Source organism: Apis dorsata, unplaced genomic scaffold (assembly GCF_000469605.1).
Source record: "Apis dorsata unplaced genomic scaffold, Apis dorsata 1.3 scaffold_260, whole genome shotgun sequence".
In the NCBI taxonomy this organism is placed as follows: Eukaryota; Metazoa; Arthropoda; class Insecta; order Hymenoptera; family Apidae; genus Apis; species Apis dorsata.
Window position 1 is genome coordinate 155,972 of NW_006263538.1, and position 6,600 is coordinate 162,571.

Sequence of the window (6,600 nt, forward strand, 5' to 3'; positions counted from 1 at the left end):
AGGATCGAGTGGGTCGGTTCCTTTGAAATAAGAACACCTCCCCACTCCCAAGATCCTCGTTCTCGAGGATCGTGTCTTTATTAAAGGATCCACCGAACTATTTCATCGTCCAGTTATGGGTTTAGCTGCAACACCGGCTCGTTCGAACTTTTTATCGACACTTCATTGGTTCAACGTCGGCATAATTAAGGATATTCTATCGAGAGTAAAGAGCCATACACGGCTTTATGCCGCTCATCCCGGCCAACTACTCGAGAAACGAAACTTTCTTTTAAGGAGTTTATCCCGCGGTGTGGCATGTTTTAAACGAGATCGCGTTTCGGTTAGGTTAGGTTAAGTTCTCTAGTGTCGAAATGCTTTTTTCTCGCAGAGAACTTGTTAGCTGTTAATGACTGTTATTAAGATCTCTGTAGTTTGATATATTTTACGAGCGTCGTAAATTATATTTTCGGTTTCGTTTATATTTTTTATTTCGATTCTTTTAGATTTCTTTGCTTAATTATTAATTTCGTTTATATTTATACTTTTTTTTTTAATTTTTGGTAACGAAAAAATGTTTCAAGTATTTAGATTGTTGTAATTGTTAAGAATTTTAAAATAAATGTACTACTTTTTGTAATTTGAAAAATTGGAATAAATATAACAAAATTTATAAAATTATTACTTCATTATTCTAAATTATTTTAAATATCTGAATTATTATTAAATTACAATTGATCAAATCTGATTGAACCTAAATTATATGCTCTCCAACAAAATATCTATCGTCATTAAAATTTAAAAATTTGTAAAATTTCAAAACTCGTCATTTTTATTTTTGAATTGAATTAATCCTCGATTATTATTCCCAAATAACCCGTTTCGTCCCCTATTCACAATTTGTCCAATGTAATTCCATCCAAAATCACCGCGTCGAACACGAAAATTAGAAAATTTAAACTTCTCTCTCTTATCCGACTACAATGACCGACATTACAAGGAATTTATGCCGCTCGTCACAGCGATCCACCTAGCCACGGATCGCAAATTGAGCAGGCTGGAAGTAATTGCGGAAGCGAGGCCGTTTGAATATCGTTACTGCGATTTATATTAAGCCGGGCGGCCTCCATTGTGTTCCTGCACCGTCTCCTCTCTCCCTCGCTCTCGCACACCTCCCGCGATCTTTGTCCTCCTCGCCCTTTTCATGGATGGATAGGGCCGGAATTAGACGAGTCTCTGCGTCTATTACGTCGACACTCGTGGTGGAAAATAAAAATAAAATTGAAAGGGAATTATTGTCTTCAATTGCTATCGTTAGAATTTTTTATTAAATTTGATATTTTGCTTTTCAAATATATTTCATTTTGGAAGATTTTTTTCTTTAGAAACGTTGTTTTTGATAAGAAAAAAAAATGAACGGATAAAATTTTTATAAGAAAACTCAATGTAAAGAGGAAAATCATTTTCTGAAAAAAAAACTTCTTATACAAAGAAATAAGAAATCATTTTTGAGTCTGTAAAAAGTGATAAAAAAATTAATTCAAAGTTTCCAAAATTATAATTTTAAGATATTCGAATTATTCTTTTTTTCTTAATTTTGAAAATATTAATTTTTTCGTTCGTTACTTTCATCTTCTATATCTACTTCAAAAATTATTAACCCAACAATCTGTACAGCGAAATAAAGAAATTAAGAAATTTAAAAAAATAATTTTCAAAATTTTCTTCATCTTAAAAAAATTACTCCATATAATTTTCACTGGACATAATAGAAACGTGTAAAACTATTCCTAATACACAAACTATATCTCGTTTCCTCGAGGCCCGCCGGAAGTTGCATTAGCGTCTCGTGGCTGAAACCAGAGGGTGGAGGGAGGACGGTTGGTGCTACGCTTCCTGGACAAAGTAACCGCGCCATTGTCGCGACAAACCACCCCCTTTCACCCTCCTTTCCAACGGTGCACGTCCATTGTACTCGCATCGTGTTAACTTATTTGCGCGATATAGGTTAGAAACGTGTCCTTTTGTTAAAATTGGTTGTGCGAAGAGTAATCTTGTTTGAGACGAAGTCTGGGTGAAGCAAACTTGTCTCTTGTAATCTTAATAAATGATTTTTAAATTTTTGTATACAATAATTGGTAATATTTTCTCTTACTTTATGGTAAAAATTTTTTTTTTACGAAAAAATTCGCCTAAGTTAAAAAAATATAGATACTATCTTATTTACAATGTATAGAAAAAAATTTTATTTTTTAATTCTCATGAATTTATCATAGAATTATAATTGTATACGCCTGAATAAAATCCAATTTTATCGAATACAAATTGTCACTACTTTTATATTCTTAAATAATTGCAAAAATAAAAAATATATAAAATATTAAAATTCCACCAAGATGAAAACTCTCCACCATAATCTACGAAGTCATAATCAACAACGAAACCCATCTATTCGATTCAATCTTCGAAAAACAACAATCTTCTCTTCCTTAATAAACTTGGGAATAAAATTTTCGAAAAAATCCCTCTTCCCCTCCCCTTCCGATTTAATACACCATCCGTTTATTTTTCAATTTACTTGCCACTGTCCATCGATCAAATGGAAGACGGATAAATGAACGTTTTAAAAGGATTGTTAATAATGCATGCTCGCCTCGAGAACGACAGTTGTGTCACTCGAAGGTGGGGAGGAAGGGAGGGGAGGGGGGCGCGCGCGCCATTAAAATACACCGGTTTTGCGTGTCTCCTCGCCGATCTCCGAGAGTTTACGCGAAAACGAGAGGGGAGGGAGAGAGAGAGAGAGAGAGAGAGAAAGGAAAAAAAATAGAACGAAAAGAGGAGCACGAAAAAAATTACTGTCTCGAATATAAATTTCGACGTTTAAAAGGTGCACGACACCTGACCGACTCCGTTGTTCTTGATCAAAGGGAGGGATATATATATATATTTATTGCTTAATTCGCGCTTCTTTGTTTCATAAAAGTGAGAAACAGCTTTAATAACCGGCCACGATGGATACGCGGCGTAATGAGGAGGTTGTTCGATGCACGCGAGAGAGAGAGAGAGAGAGAGAAGGAGCGCCATATTTATAACCCGTCTCGGTTTCACGAAATTGGAACGGGGGCCTTTCTTTATCGATGGACATTTAAGTGGACGCGATTATAATTCAATGGCGCGTAACGTTTCCGCTGATGGAATACTAATCTCGGGATGGATGGATAATCCTGTTCTGTATATTACGTGTGGAGATCTTGATTAATTAGGAGGAGAGAGATGGATGTCGCGATTGAGATTTTTATTCGAATTGTGAAAATTGTGCATGTTTAGTGACTTTGAAAATTCTTAGAGTGAATAGGAAGATTGTAAGGTGATTAAATATTTTTATTTCTTCTTTTTTTATTTGGAATATAGAACTGATTAAATTTGATCGAACTCGTCTCAAAACACATTTCAGGATTTTTTTGAATTAGTTTAATTAAAAACCTGAAGAATAAAATCATTTTATCAATTTATTATAATTTTTATTTTACAATATCGAATTTTTCAGAATTCTTCCAATTATTACAAAATTATTATCGATTATTATTGTACATAAAATAATACACTATTATTTTTGAAATTCAGATTCACATTAATTCCTTCAATTCCTCTCATTCTCTCCATAATATTAGAAATCGTGACAAATCATAGCCTAAACGCAATTCAATTCAAACGAATTTTCAAAAATCCTTTAATCATAATACTATAAAAAAAAAAACAACCATATTCTCTTTCTTTCTCTCTCTCTTCATAGTCAGCTCAGTTGCCGCATTATTTACCATAACTTTCATTGGCAACGCTCGCCTATATCTCTTCCTGGTCGAGGCAAAACACGGGGTAGGAGGCTGTGAAACTCCCTCTCCCTCTCTCTCTCTCGTTCTTTTTCCTTTTTCCCCTTTTTTTCTCTCCCTCCTTCCCTCGAACATCGGCAGATTTGTGGCTAGCCGATCCACCTCCCTCCCTCCCTCCTCTTCCTCCCCCTCCCCTCTCGGTTCGTGAAATAAGGATACGGGAGCTCGATATGCTGCCAGCTTCCTTCGAGCCGTATTCCTCGAAGGAAGGAGAAGAACCCCTCCCTGGAACCCGAGCTTTCACAGCCAGACAAAGCCACCCCTTTCCACCTCCCTCGCGCCCTCCTCTCTCCCTTACCACGTGCACGTCTCTTCCTCCTTCTTTCGAACGACTCCACACCCCTCCTCCTCCTCCTCCTGCACGCTTGCACAAGGGGGTGTCGTACGCCGCCCCCCTCCTCTACGCGGGGCTCTCTCTTTCCACGCGGCGACGGAGCATTGATTGCAGGTTCACAGTCTGGAACCTCAATTGTCGCATCTAAGGAGCGCTTCCACGCCTCGAACAATCGGCCCCCAATGCCGCTTCCTCTCTCTCTCTCTCTCTCTCTCTCTTTCAACCTCCTCCCTTTGCTCGACTTAAAGCCGCCCCTCGCTCCATCGACGAGCTGGAGGACGAGATATTGGGTGTTGCGAGTGTGAAATTGCGAGTCGGCGGAGATTGTTATTCGCGTGATTATATATTATACGGTTGTCGAGCTCTTCGTAAGTTTTTGTTAAAGGAAAAATTTTAAGATGGCGGATTGGACGGAGTTTCGAGAGTTGAAGCGTAGTTTGAAAGAAAGGTGTGACACGTGTCGTCTTTCTAAGAGGGAACGAGAAAGATTGAAAAATTTTGGTCGAATTGTATGTAGTGAAAATGATTTTTCAGATTGATCGACAATAATAATGTTTACGTGTTTCTTATGGTTTTATATATATATTAATATATTTTTGTAAGGAAGTATCGAAGCGAAAATACGAGATTGGAAATTATAATTCTGGTTTTTTGAAAATTTTGAATAATATAGAAATTTATATATATATATAAAATAATTTTATATTTTCTATATATAATATAGAAAATATTGAATAATATAGACACTTGTTAATTGGAAAAAAGGATTGATCGAAATTATGATACGAAAATAATTAAATTGATATATTTCTTATTTACGAGTATTGATGATTAAATAAATGTTGTAATTATACATATGGATGTCGTTAAATTTATCACGCAATGACCATTATTCGATAATGAAGTCGAAATGAATGTAATTAGATACGATGGCACGATTATCTCCATCGATTACAAGACAAATTGCATTAAATTGGTTATTAAACGTTTGGCAATATTTTCGTAATAAAATTTATTCATTGGTCAAAATCTTCTTCCGATACTTCATCTTCGATCGAAGGGATAAGCTTGTTTACGACGTACAGGGTGTTCTTGTAGAGAATAAATACTGTTTCAGATTAGATTTTGCACATAAAAACGAAAAAAAATTTATAGCAGCCATTTGGACAATTTGAATAACCTTTAAATACGTTATGAAGATCAGTATTTTTTGATACATAACCACTAAACTTATTTAAAGTAAGGTAAAAGTACAGTTATTTAATCTTTGATTGTAATTTGATATTTTATTTCCAAGAAATAATGGGTTATTTCTAGGATAGAGTTATAAAATTTACTTAAAGAATTGAGATTACGACTTTCCAATCTAAAAAGTTATATTTATTTAAATTAAATTAATTAAAAAAATAACTAAACCTAAGTGGCATATTTTTATGATTTGAAATAGATTAAGGTTAGGTTTAAAGTAGATTTAGATTAAGAATTAGTTATTTTACATTAATCGATGTTAAAAAAATTATTCACGACAAATAATATTTAAAAATCATCGAAACCAGTGAAATATCCTAACAATTATTACTTTTTATTCACATTATGAATTGTATCTTTGAAAACAATTTCCACACGCAGCCTGAAACAGCCTGTATAATTGATCGAGATGTGGTTTCGACATGGGTGCGATCGGATAATCGCTTGTACTTGGTTTCCCGTGTATATGAGAAACAGTAATTACGCGTTGCTCCGTATAATCATATAAGGGTCGATGGAAGTGGCGCTTGCACAAGCAACTGAAACTTACAATACGCGGAAGAATCGATCGATTATTATCCGTCATTATTGGAAGAAGATTACAGCAAGAAGACTCGAGTTCCTTCTTTAAAAAATAATTATTTTCCTTTCTTTCCTTACGTACGTACGATATTACTGCATTCATTGCCCGATTCCGAAGACGATTTCTCTTACCAACTAAATATCGTCAAGAAATTTGCAAAATATATAACTTGTATAATTTGTAAAGTTGGTTAATTATTTATTGGATAGAAATTTTTATTTTTTTCTATAAAACTTAATTTCCTTGATTATTTAAATTTCAATACAGTTAAAATTAAAACAAAAAATTATTTACATCACATATCGCTATTACGATATAATTATTGAAAATCTTGATGAAGAATAAGAATAATGAACTTATATTTATATATACTCTCGCATACCTCCACACAGAAAAATCTATATTCTCATATTTCCATATTTTTATCTCGGCAAAATCACGCGATTCGATCACAGACCAATCTCTATCGACAGAGTGTCTAAACGTACACGTGTCTAGCTAAGACGGAGCGTGTCGAGCAGGTGGCATCGTGCGCACGAGAGAGAGAGAGAGAGAGAGAGAGAGAG